The following is a 12,437-nucleotide window of genomic DNA, read 5'->3' on the forward strand; positions in this document are numbered from 1 at the left end:
TATATTTTTTTATATATGCAAGAGAAAAGGGCAACAGAACCCAGTGGAAAACGTCTCTGTATTGGTGCTCAAAAGCTTCTCTGGCACCTTCTTACCTAAATAGGTAGGATTCAAAAAGAAAGGAAGATTAGATTATTTTTTTTAAAAGAATTTTCTACATTTTTACTCTACTACATTTCCACTAGTTTTCTAGTAGGTTTTTTTTAGGCTTTTTTTCATAGTTGCTCCTCAAGAGTGCCAGCTTTTGTGCCATGAGGTCTTCTGGTACCAGCTGGTTATGATGGTGCTGAGAGCTGCTGGGAGTGCACGATGTCAACCACAGGACACTGGTGTGGTGAGCGTGTCTAAGCACCTGCCTCTTAGGTCCTGCCTGATGGAAGACATTAAAATGATGGAAAAGGGATTTTAGAGCACACAGAAATGTGCATGAATTGTTCTTGAATTTGGGTCCTTTGGGGAAAGGATGGCAGAAATAATAAATAAGGCCATTCTCCTCTCTCCATGCCCCCATTCTGTTGTCAAGGGGGCAGATTATCAAAAGAAAATTGAAAGTACTCCATCAAGCCAAGTTCCTGGCAAACTGGATCTGTGGTGAAGCTGTCTCCACCAGACATGTGAACAAGGGGAGGTGTCCCTTGAGCTCACAAATATCTGCTCCCTACTCAACAGGCAGGCTCCTCATCACAGCAAGCACAGTGCCTCTATTGTTATATCCCTCACTCTCTATGGAAATATATGTTCAGCTTGAGAGTGACAATAACTCTGCACAGAGAGTGCATGTTTGAGCAGTGACCTGGCTTCTCTGCTACCCCTTTGGTGACTTGTAACTCCTGCTTTACTGCTACGGGAAACAGAATCATAGACTGTGCTCAGTTGGAAGGGACCCCAAGAATCATCAAAATCTACTCCTGGTCCTGCACAAGACCATCCCCAAGAGTCACACCATGTGCCTGAGAGCATTGTCCAAATGTTTCTTGCATGGGCTTGGTGCTGTGACCACTTCCCTGGGGAGCCTGTTCCAGTGCCTGTCCACTCTCTGGGTGAGAAACATCTCCCTGAAACATCTCCAGCCAAAATCTGTCCTGACTCAGCCGTGTGCTGTTTGCTCAGGTCCTGTCTCTGGTAACCAGAGAGAACAGATTGAATAACTACTTTGTGGCCAGATCTTTCCAAATCATGTTCCTCTATTCCCTGAGACATGGAGGAACATATTCAGGTTTAAGTTAGAGTAGAAGCTGTGCATTAAAGAAAATTACCAGAGAAGAATCTATTTTTCAATAAATTTCATTGTATTGTTGAAAAACCTGCCCTGTAGTTTCTAGGTAGAATTGATGAAAATAAACCACCTATCCTAATGGAAAAACTGTCAGAATATCATAACTTTCCTAATGCAGAAAGTGATTTGTAGCCTATCTTTAGTAAATTTGTTTCTGAAGTTTAATGAGGTTCCTCTTTACTGTATTTCTTTCTGCATTACTTCAGAAAATCTTGCTAAGAGGGTACTTCAGTATTGTTTAAACTGATTCTGTTTTTCCTGCAGTACTGAGGACAGGTTTGAGGGATTAGGGCAGTTAAAAGAGAAGGAAAGAGAGGTTTTAATTGAGCCATTTTCTGCTTGTTTCAATGTATTTGCTCATGCAATTTGATTTCTTTGTTCACATAATTTACTTTTCAATATTAGAACATGTTAGTCATCTTTATGTGTGTGTGGCATCTTTCAGTTTGCAGGGGGGATTGGGAAGTATATGTATCTTTATTTTTGTCATGTTTCAAAATATCTGCGCTGTTGTAAGTCATCCAGGCAGTGAATTCTCTCCAAGGAGAAATCTTACACTTCCTTAGCATTGGGTACTGTGGATTCTCTTTGTCTTTTAAAGAACATCTTAACCTTCCATGGGTGCAGTTCAGGGAAAGGTTCAGGCCTGGAGCCAGAATGTTTCTTCCCATTGCCTCCTCTCCTTCCTTGGCCCTACCCCAGCCCCTGCTGCCAGCAGGCAGCTCCTGTCTAGGTCCAGGTGCTCAGAGCTCTTGTGCAAAGGCCTAACCTTGTACATTTGCTTGTTAGAAGGGAGGATTTGTGCTGCAGGAGAAGTCAGACTGGCATGTACAGCAAACCCAGTATTGCTTCAGCCCTTGTCTGTGGCGTTGCCTCTGGCTGCTTCCCTCCTCTGGCAGTCTGGAATATAGGGAAAATATTTAAATAAACTGGCTAGCCATTCAGCTAATCCATCAGTGGCTCCAAGTTTGCAAAGGTGCTAACATGAACACTGCCTTTAGATGCAAGAGACACATTTAAATTACATTTAAATTGAAGTATTAACTTCTTCTTTTGAGACTAGATCAAACATAGAGAGTCCTACAGAGTGTGTAGGGATGTAACTGCAGCAGGGTCACACAGCTGGGACCTTGTTCCAGCTCCTGGGATATCCACAAACTGGTCTGGATTCTCAGATGGGAACATGATGTAATAGACAGGATTCACAGTAATTTGCAATGTAAAGAACCCTGATGTAAAACTCATCAGAAATAAGAGGTTTTTTTCGGGAATCAGTTAATTTTTCCCCCCTAGATGATGCTTTTTGTTATTCATACCCTACCCTGCACCCCACAAATGACAACAATAAAAAAATATAAACCAGTCCTACCATATTTATTGCTAATTGGAATAAAACCTGAAATATTTTGGGAAGCAGAATCTCCAAAAAAAATACCTCCACAAAGCATGCTAGCATAAGGTGACTAAACTCAACTTCCAAATTTAAATGTTCCATTTTATTTCCCTTTAGCTGGTTTTACTTTATAATATAACACAATACAAAATTTTGGTAATGTCGGAAAATTTGATAATAACATGATCAAAATGATGGCCCATCCAGGTACCATTCCTAAAGCAATAATAATGTTTCAGCTTCTGAAAGAACCAGCCTTCATTTGGGTTTTGCATCAATACAAAGTACTGCTACATTTAAATATGAATACGAAATTCACAAAATTATGGTTCCTCATGTATTTTTGTCTGTTAAGTTTTGAGTTACAAATTAACAAAGAAACTACACCTACCTAGTGTGATACAGATTTTATCATAACTTGTGAAAACATTTAAACATCAGCATCTTTAACAACAGAACTAATATTGTACTGCTTTGAAGTTCTCTGAAGAGAGAAACTATTTACATGGCAATAGAACAAATATGTCTTTAAAAGCTTGAAGTACTTTGTGACTATAGTCCAGAACACTCAGATTCTTAAATAAAACCCCCAGGGATTTAAATAACACTACAACAGGGTGGTCTTTCACAATTTGGTTTCCCTCTTCTTTTGCTTCTCAGAGAATTCCATTTAAAGAGTATTTAATTGAGGACATTTTCTTTACTGCATTTTTCCTTTTCTTTTTTTAAAGGTTTAGAGCTTTCTTCTAAGTGTTTTAACTTGTAATCAAGAAATGTGTCAGGTCTGTTGCCAATTAGTGTAGCTCATGTGAAAATGGATTGAGTCTTGGGAAAGATGGCTAAGTCTTGTAAAACAACAAAACAGTCTGTAAAAGAGGGCTTGGGAACAGAGGTAAGGAGAGGCAACAACACGAGAAATTATTAGTGAGAAAAAACCAGAGAAGAGGAGCAGGAGTTTCAGAGATAGTAGGTACATTTGTAGCATTTACTAGAGGTTTACTTAGCTACATCAGTTTATTATAATGAAATAACACTATTCAGAGCTAGGTAAAGGAAGTTTTCTTCGCCACAAACAAGATCCCAGCTTTGCAGGCTGGTTTATGTTGTAGAATATCTCTGTGTGTTGGTTGAGGAGAGAAAGTGTTCACACCCCTCAGAACAGTGTTGCAAACTCTCTTGTGGGGCTACAGCTGTGCCAGAGGAGGGAGATCTCCCTCTTGATTTAATTGTCTTATTTTTTTATTTGTTCAGGAGAGGGATGCAGCTATGCTGGCACACAGTATGTGAGGGCAGTCTCCTGAGGCAGCAACACAGGCTGTTTTGTAGAGACTTTAAGGTAGGAGGAAGGTTCCCTGGAATAAACTAATAATAATAATAGCAACAATAATAATATCTAGGGAAAAATCAGGCAGGAAAGGAAGTATGTTTTTAGACACGTATGCTGTAGGTCTACAATACCTTGTGTGAGGGTTAGTTATTCTTCCATGCAGAACAAAACACTGTGTCTGCAGTAAACTGGGGAGGAAGGTGGGTTTGATCATGGTGCAGAACATCTGCAAAAGACTTTGAGCTGTCAGATGTGAGTTAAATAAATACATGAGAGCAGCTGACTATGAGGGATGCAGAAAACCTTGCTGAAACCTGTCAGTGAGCAGCATGACCAAAGCCAGTGTGTTCAGGACTATGTCCCTATCTTTGTGCCTTCAGTAAATCTAATTTACTGCAGCTCTCTGTGCTTTTGCTCACAGGTTTCCCCAGCTGGCACATTGGTCATCCTGGAGCGGTCAGCAGCTCCTCCTGTCAGGAGCCCGTGGCCAGCACAGCCCTCCTGGCTGTTTCTCTGCAGAACTGGGATTCCAATGCACTGCCAGGTTCTGGCACTGCCATTCAGGGCTTTCCACACATCGAGTTGTTGTGACATCCTTATGCCTCCACGGACTCCTTTGTGCAGCTGTCCAGCTCCTTTGGCACTGTTTCACACGCTGACCTGCTGGGAAGGGGCACTTTGTGAATATTGTCAGCGGTGGGAAAGGGTTGTGTCTGTGACTAGATGAGATCAGACACACCACATGTACAGTCCTACCTCACACAGTGATCTTTCTGCTTGTGAAAAGCTTTCCTGAAGCTGAACAAAGGGGATGGAGTTTCTGCCTAAAGGTGAATTTCACCTGAGAGGAAGCCAGAAGAGCAGGAGACGCTCGGGGAATGAAAGCCCAGAAGAGGGAGGACAGCTCAAGGCTGTTTGGGTTGAGGGGAGCTCCCCATGTGCCTTGTGAAGGACCCTCAGTATTTCAGTGATGGGGCCAGAGCCCTCAGTGATGGGGTCAGAGCTGTGGAGAGAGGGATGGGCAGAGTGGGTCCCCCATGGGAACCCACGTGTGTGCTGCGGTACCCGGGAACGTGGGACCCAAAGGGCTCCTTCACCTCCCTTCACCCAATTTCTGCACTTGTTCAAAACTGAAATTAACTGTCTCTGGGAAAATATTTTCTTCCTAACATTAGTGAATGATAATTTATAGGAAAATACTGAAAAGCAGGACTCTCAGCTGCCTGCAATCAAATTTCAGGAGAAAAACTAATAAAATACATGTTTATAAACATATTTTAAAGCACTGTAAGACAGAGTGTAATTCTGATTACTCCCATTTCACATCCGTGAACTTTGTCATTGTCAGCCAGAAAAGACAAATTTTAGACTTATGTGCACCATAAATATATATATATATTAAAAAAGACAGCTTTTCTTTGTTAGAAGGTATGTAGCTTTGCAAATATATTTGAATTGTATTTAAATTTTATATGAATTGAATTACTTTGTCACTGGAAGACTGTGAGGAAAATTTAGAAAAGCACAAAATCCCTGAGTAGTTCTAATTTAGGCAAAAGTTATTCAAACATTAGAAGTTATGTAGTGTCTTCAAAACTAGGATGCAACTTTAATATTCCTTTAAATAATTATTCTGATTTTCTGTCAGTAATATTATTTCTGTGATCTTAAAAACCCAACAAAACTGTGGAGATGGGGCTATCTCAAATTACGATTAAATAATAATAAATACATTAAAATACATGTGCTGTATTAAACTGAATAATTATAGCACAGCTTCATTGACACTAGTACAACTGCAATGACCTATATAAACTGACAGGTGGATTACAGAGTCTGATTAACAGGTAGATTACAGAATCTGATTAACTGTGCCTGATGTTGAAAATGTTTTGGGTTTTATCTTCAAGTATAGAGCACTTTTTTTCCAGTCACCAAGAGCTATGGGATATGTGTGAGCCTCTCAAGCCAGAAAATTGCATGTTGAAAATTTACCTTACACTCTATTACAGTTGTGAGTGGGTATTATCTGATAAACCAAACTTGCCCTGAATTAAGGTAAATATTCAGTAGTGTTTATGTGATAGAGTCATAAAATAATATCCAGTATTAAAGCTGCAAAATAGATTCACAGAATTGTTAGGGTTGGAAGAAACCCTAAGAAACATCTTTTCTACAGATTCTTGTTTTTCTTTTCTAATTTTCCTTGGTTGTAACATTTTAAATGAAATTCATTTTTTAAGGAGAGATGACAGCACAGGACAGGGAGATCATTTTAAAACAGTCTGAAAAGTAAAGTACTATGAATATGTAGGTGAAGCGTGAATGAAGAAATGTATTAAATGTAAAAAGCAAAAATACATGCTGAAATTATAAATATAGGTAGAAAATATGGATGAAAGCAATTAAAGTAATATTAGATGCAGAAATCAATGCAGTGGGATGTGCAATCTATTTTTTGTGCAGCCTTACATTTGTTGCACGGCTTAGTTGTCTCCCTTGTGTTCTGCTGTGATCAGCTCTGAAAAATTGTTCTATTCAAAACAGTGAGAAATTGTAAGTTCTTTTCTTAATTTGTATGTATGTGGCAATGGGGAGGTATAGTTAGTTTGGTTTAACCTGGACAAAACAGTTTATTGTACAAGGTAAAAACCCAAGTTTCATTCTGCTATTCTGCTTTATTATGTGAAAATTGTTTTTCCAATGAATTTACACATTGGTTTTTCTTCACCTATTTAGTTCTTGTCTGATGCAAAATTGCAAGTGATTAGAGCAAGGCAACCTATTGGATTGTATTTGACAATGTTTGTAGAACTCTGTGTTAAGACTTGGGAGTTCATCTGTGTGTGGCAAAATTAAAATCCTGTGTGATTTTAAAATCCTGAGAAATGCAGCATCATGGTCTGTCATCTTCACTGTGAGAGCCAGGTGAAAATTGGGCACCTTCTCTCTTCAGAGCTCTGCAAAAAAACTGCTTGGTTTATTTTGTGATCTCTAATTCTCTCTCTCTCTGGGCTGCCTTATAAACTAATAATTTGAACAGAAATAATGTCTTGGGAACAAGGGAGGCTGTCTTTTTGAAAGGTGTTCTCTATTCAGTTTTTTGGATTGGTACAGAATTAAGGATGCATACATATCTGTACTTTGTTACAGGTGCTCTTCTCTATCCTCATAAGCTATGGCTCCATGTGAGCAACTTTCCAAGGATAGATATTTTTCCCAGGTTAAGTACTCTGTTTGTGAAGCAAGGGCTGTTCTTCACTGTCTCTCGGCTTTTCTTGAGTACCAAAATGAGTTGGCCAGCTAATAAAATTTATCTATTGATAATCTATGATATCTATTGATTTTAAATCCTGTCCTAGAATCCAGAGGGGCTATTGTGCATTTTTAGTTGATTAGTAGAAAAAATACAGATTTTGTAAGAAACTCAGTCTAAACCCATGTGATAAATTGGTAATGTGTACCAAGATCATTCAAATTCCAGATGGATATGTAGCTGAGTTCTTCTGGATATTTTTGCTGCATCTGAGCTTTCAATAAAATGAAGAGCTGAGAGCTTCTTTTCTCTCTCCCCTGTCTGCTCTCAAGAACGATGGCACCATCTTTTCTTGATGGGTATGACAAGGTCAGTGAGAACAGTACAGGTAAAATAAAATCCTGTCTACCATTCACCCCAAACCAAAGAGTAATCAGTCATTTTGAGAGCAGAAGAGTTCATGAAGCCTGATTCATTGAATATTTGTGTCTCACAGTTGATGCCTCTGGTGTTTGCTGGAATGAAATAGTGTGCTCAAAACTTAGGAGATAGAAAGCTTGAACAGGTGCACCAAAAGACAGGCACAGACACATTTGTGCACATCCTGTGAGCATGAGTCTTGTTTACCTGAAATCAGAAATGAAATTAAACTCCAGAAGAAAAGGCAGGGGAACAAAGAATTGAATTCAGTATTTCTAGCAATATAATAGCAACATAAAAGAAATCTCTCTTCTAGCTGAACTGTCTGAACATTTGGGACAGAAGCTCCCAGACACATCCTCTAGCAGGATGTAAAGCTGGTGGGAAGTTCAGCTGCCAGGATACCACAGATACATCTCTGCTTTAGCCTCCCTCTCCCCAAAGACAGCAGATAATCCTCCTGGCTTCAACACAGTTTCTTGGGCTGCCAGTCCTCCATCAGCACCAACTGAGACATCCTTTGTCTTTCCTGACCTGTGGTATTTGCAGCTGTGTTTCAAGGAGTGCATAATCCTCCACTCAGGAAGAGTGGTGTACAGAGTAATGACATAGATAACTCTCACTTTATCTCTTGGGAAGCCATCCTCTGAGTCCCCAGAAGCAGGAAGGAAGCAGTTTGCAGAGAGGTTTTGTGGGCCAAATGATTTTTGGCACTGGATTGTCTGCTGACAGCACTGCAAGGGGTCATCTTGAAATCCAGGCAGTGAAGTGTGAGCATGTGAGCCAGTTGTCAGAGCAGTAAAGTTAATGCAACCCCTCAGATCCTGACTGGAGAGGGTCCCCTGGCACATTGCTGAGGAATGGGGGAATCACATTGATTGGCCATGAGCTAAAAGGAACAGAAAATTTAGGATGGTGCAGTTGGATAAATTTGTCTCTTTAGCTCTATAGTTATGGTTAAAGGAATGTAAAGACTGATTTGCTATAAAACTCAGATGAAGATTTTGCTCAAGTTCCTAATGATAGTCTAATGATAAAAATGCCATCAAATTCAGCAGTGGAGAATTATCTGTAAATAAGAATTTACTCTGGGGTTGATAGAGATTTTCTATTCCCTTGAGGGGAAGGAAGGGAGGAACACATGAGAATTACAAATTGGAGCCAAGATAGGCAAGGCTACCAGTAAAGAACCACCAGGAATGATGAGTCCTTGCAGGAAACAGGAGAGGAGCTGAGTGTCACCAGGATGGAGGCAATGGTGGCAATGGAGCTTCAGGTAGCAGAGGTGCTGAAAGCAGATTTCAATGAAGAACTAGATGTGGCTGCTGTTGTGAGATGAAATGGGCTGGATAGAGCTCATCACAGCTGACTTGTTCTGAGTTTATTCCAGCACAGATTTCCCAGGAGCAGGCAGGAAGATGGTGGGATCATCTCTGATACAGCTCCCAGCTGGAGATCAGCTCCTCTGAAGATGCCCTGTGTGAGAAGCACCTTGTGTAAGTACTTGCAAATGATTTTAAACTAAATGTCAGGTTAGTTGATCCAGTTATACTTTTATTACTGCCTGGTGGCACTGCCTGGGGGGATGGATAATGACATTGCCTGTTGGGATGGAAAAAAGGCCTCTGGTATGCTTTTGTGAAACAAAATTTTGTTGAAGCAGTTATTTTGGATTGCAAATGTGAGCTATTAATTTCTCTCTCTTCCTCTTGTATGGGGAGAAGAGAGCTCTCAAAGTATTTCCAAAAGAAATTAAATGGAAAGAATAAAACTACAAAATATTTTGCATAGATAAAACTATGCACTTGAACAAAAATGCATGCTCTGCTAGCTGGAGTGCAGTTTCATAAAGAATAGGCTTCTAGCTGTTGCATTTACTATTGGCTTGATGATATGATTCAATTTGGTTCTTTATAGCAGCACATCCAGGACCGTTTAAACATTTTCACTTTTGTTTCTGTTTATAAACTGCTCACATGTACATATTAAATATTCATGGTTAATACTTGCAGGAAAATATTGCTAGATAAATTATTGATGTCTTAAAATAATATTTTTCCATTTTAATGATTAAATTTTTTCAATATGTGATTTATTTTAAATGGTTTTTATACAGCTGATTTAATTCTTAATTCTTTATTCATTTTGGGCGGCAAGATAAAACTTGCCAGGAAATACTGGATGAGATTCTGATCTCCCAAATGGATTTGCAATCTTCCAGTGCCATTATCTTCAGTGAAATTTCGTTGCCATGGCTGGGGTGAATCTTACATCCTGGCTCTATCCTTAAGACAGGTCTATGTTATTTATATGTGAGGCTGTTGTGTATGTTTTAGGAAAGGGGGAAGTTAATGGTGAAATGCTATTGACCTGCTCCAACTAATCATGACTTAATTCCTGACAATACTTGTCTCCATTTTGGATGCTGCTATTTTAAGCCCAGACTTCACTGAGACACTTTCAAGGTTATGGATGTATTCAACTCAGTGTTTCCACAGCAAGTGTGAGATGTCAGTTTGGAAACAGTTTAGGATCAGCCTCTGCAGCCCTTAGTTCCAGAAAACAGTGTTTTACCCTGAGATTTCTTCCATTTTATTTAAATAATGGTGGCAAAATTGCCTCCACACTGCAATAAAACAAAATATGTTTGAAATTGAAACAAGAAGCACTGAGCACTTCAGGTGTCTGAAGGTTTTAAACATTCAAAATAAGACCTCAAGAAACACAAAAATTGCTGTGTAAAGTAAGTCTTGTTCCTACTAAAAGCGACAACATAAACCAGACGTAAAATCCAGAATAAAACTCTCCCAGAACCTGGTGTTATTTGCATTCACTTTCAGCTCTTCCCAGCAGACCTGCTTAGCTAATCTGGTGGCATCACTTGTGACACTTATCCATAGGGCATAAAATAGCAGTTTGCCACCCACCTTGAGCAGGTTGTTTTTGAAATGTTTGAAGGCAAAACAAAAAAGTACCCTGCCATTAGAGGCAAGCTGGAATTCTATATCCACTTTTTTTTTTTTTTGACAGTTATAGTTGAAGCTGTCAGTTTTGTTTTTTTTTTTTTTCTCAGAGTCTTTAAAATGGATCTTTTTACATGTGAACATGAATACATTAAAGTGGAAAAAATCCCTGCAGTTTTACTGGGTGCTAGTTGACACATGGAGACCTCAGTATTCAGTGCACACACAGAACACATGTGATTAAAATTGCAATTATAGCCTGTGTTAAGCATTTGAAAGCATAAATTAAAGGGGATTGGTAATCTTTTATATTCCTAGCATTTCTCATTTCCACACATTCCAACCCAGGATCTATGCAATCTTTAATTGGAGCACTGAAGGAATTGAGGCAGCAAATATTGTACAGCTGTTCTTGTGATGAAAAGCACAAAATGTTTTCAGTAGTGTTACCCAAAATGAATGGTCTCCAAACCAGATTCTTTTTTTCTTTTCTTTTTTTTTTCTTTTTTTTTTTCCCAAATGTCCTTTTGTAAGTCCAAATGGCTAAAAAGCTTCTCATAGGAGAAGAAGCTGAGATAGCTGACATGGGTTAGCCTGGAAAAAAGAAGGCTTAGGAGGGAACCTCATAATTTTTTGCAGATATCTGATGGAAGGATGTGTGGAAGATGGGGCTAAAATGTGCTCAGTGATGCACAAGGACAAAGTCAGAGTCAATGGGCACAAACAGAAACACAGGAAACTCTGAACATAAAAAACCCACTTTTTTACTGGAATGGTGATTGAACATGAGACAGGTTGCCCTGAGAGGCTGTGGAGATTCCATTTGGGGAGATATTCAAAACATAACTGAGAAACTTGCTGCAGTTGACCCTGTTTGAGCTATAAAGTTTTACAAGATGTTTTCTGGAAGTCCCTTCCCAAGCCCACTATTCTGTGATTCTGGGAAATGTGGACAGGGTGCCCAGGTTTTGTAGCTAGCTTTGAAAACTGTCATCGTGCTTCCTTATACATGGGACTGGAAATTATTTCCTGGGCCTTGAGATTTATTAAGCTTGCCACTAACACAGACTTTGTATCAGGAAATTCTATTTCTAAAGCTGTCTCATGTCCTCCACTTCATAAAACCTTGCTTTTTAAACACAGAGGCCACAAGGACACCGTGTTCACTCCGGGAGCTCTGGCTGTGTCTGGTCCTGTTGAAGCTGCACACGTGTGAGAGCCAGCTGGGTCACGTTCCCTTCCTGGCCTGGAGGTGAGCAGTAAAGGCTGGGCTGGCTGCTTGCCTTGTGCTCCCTGCTGTAAACTGGATCAAGTGGCCCCAACAGCAGGGAAAAGCACTTTGTTTTTCCCAGGGTCTACTGAGGAGTGAGGAAGACCAAGGCTTGACTGAGGGCAGCAATGAGATGGTCCCACAGTTCTCAGGGTCTTGGACTCAGTGGATTGTGAAGAGTCTATTGTCACACTAGAAGTGTCTGCAATAGAAAATGAGTCAAAAGGGAATGGAAATAATAGTACAGAAGTAGAGTCTTTTCAAATATTTCTATTTTCTCTGGAAAATTTGTTCTAACTAATGTAGAATAAAATTTCACTTTCAAGACTCAAAAGTAGTTCTGTAACTGTAAAAAAAAAAGTGGAGGGCGTTTGACACAGACAGCATAAAAGTCTTGATGTTCTTTTGAACCACAGAGTCTTGCCTAAGTTCACATCTTAGCCCACATCAATGCACAGCACAAGTGATTCTTGATTCTTGCTGTTCTTTTATCTTCTCATGTAACCAAATAAGCCAGACCTGAGTTTCCTTT

General features: G+C 39.6%; 1 long non-coding RNA gene across 1 annotated transcript; it reads left to right on the forward strand.

Annotated features, from left to right (window-relative positions):
* The first annotated feature begins 9,089 nt into the window (after positions 1–9,089).
* Positions 9,090–12,210, forward strand: LOC117244876. The gene is made up of 3 exons (XR_004498765.1): positions 9,090–9,168; positions 11,779–11,887; positions 11,988–12,210. It is a non-coding gene; the product is annotated as an uncharacterized LOC117244876 (long non-coding RNA).
* The last annotated feature ends 227 nt before the right edge of the window (positions 12,211–12,437 follow it).

This window comes from Parus major, chromosome 9 (genome assembly GCF_001522545.3).
Source record: "Parus major isolate Abel chromosome 9, Parus_major1.1, whole genome shotgun sequence".
In the NCBI taxonomy this organism is placed as follows: Eukaryota; Metazoa; Chordata; class Aves; order Passeriformes; family Paridae; genus Parus; species Parus major.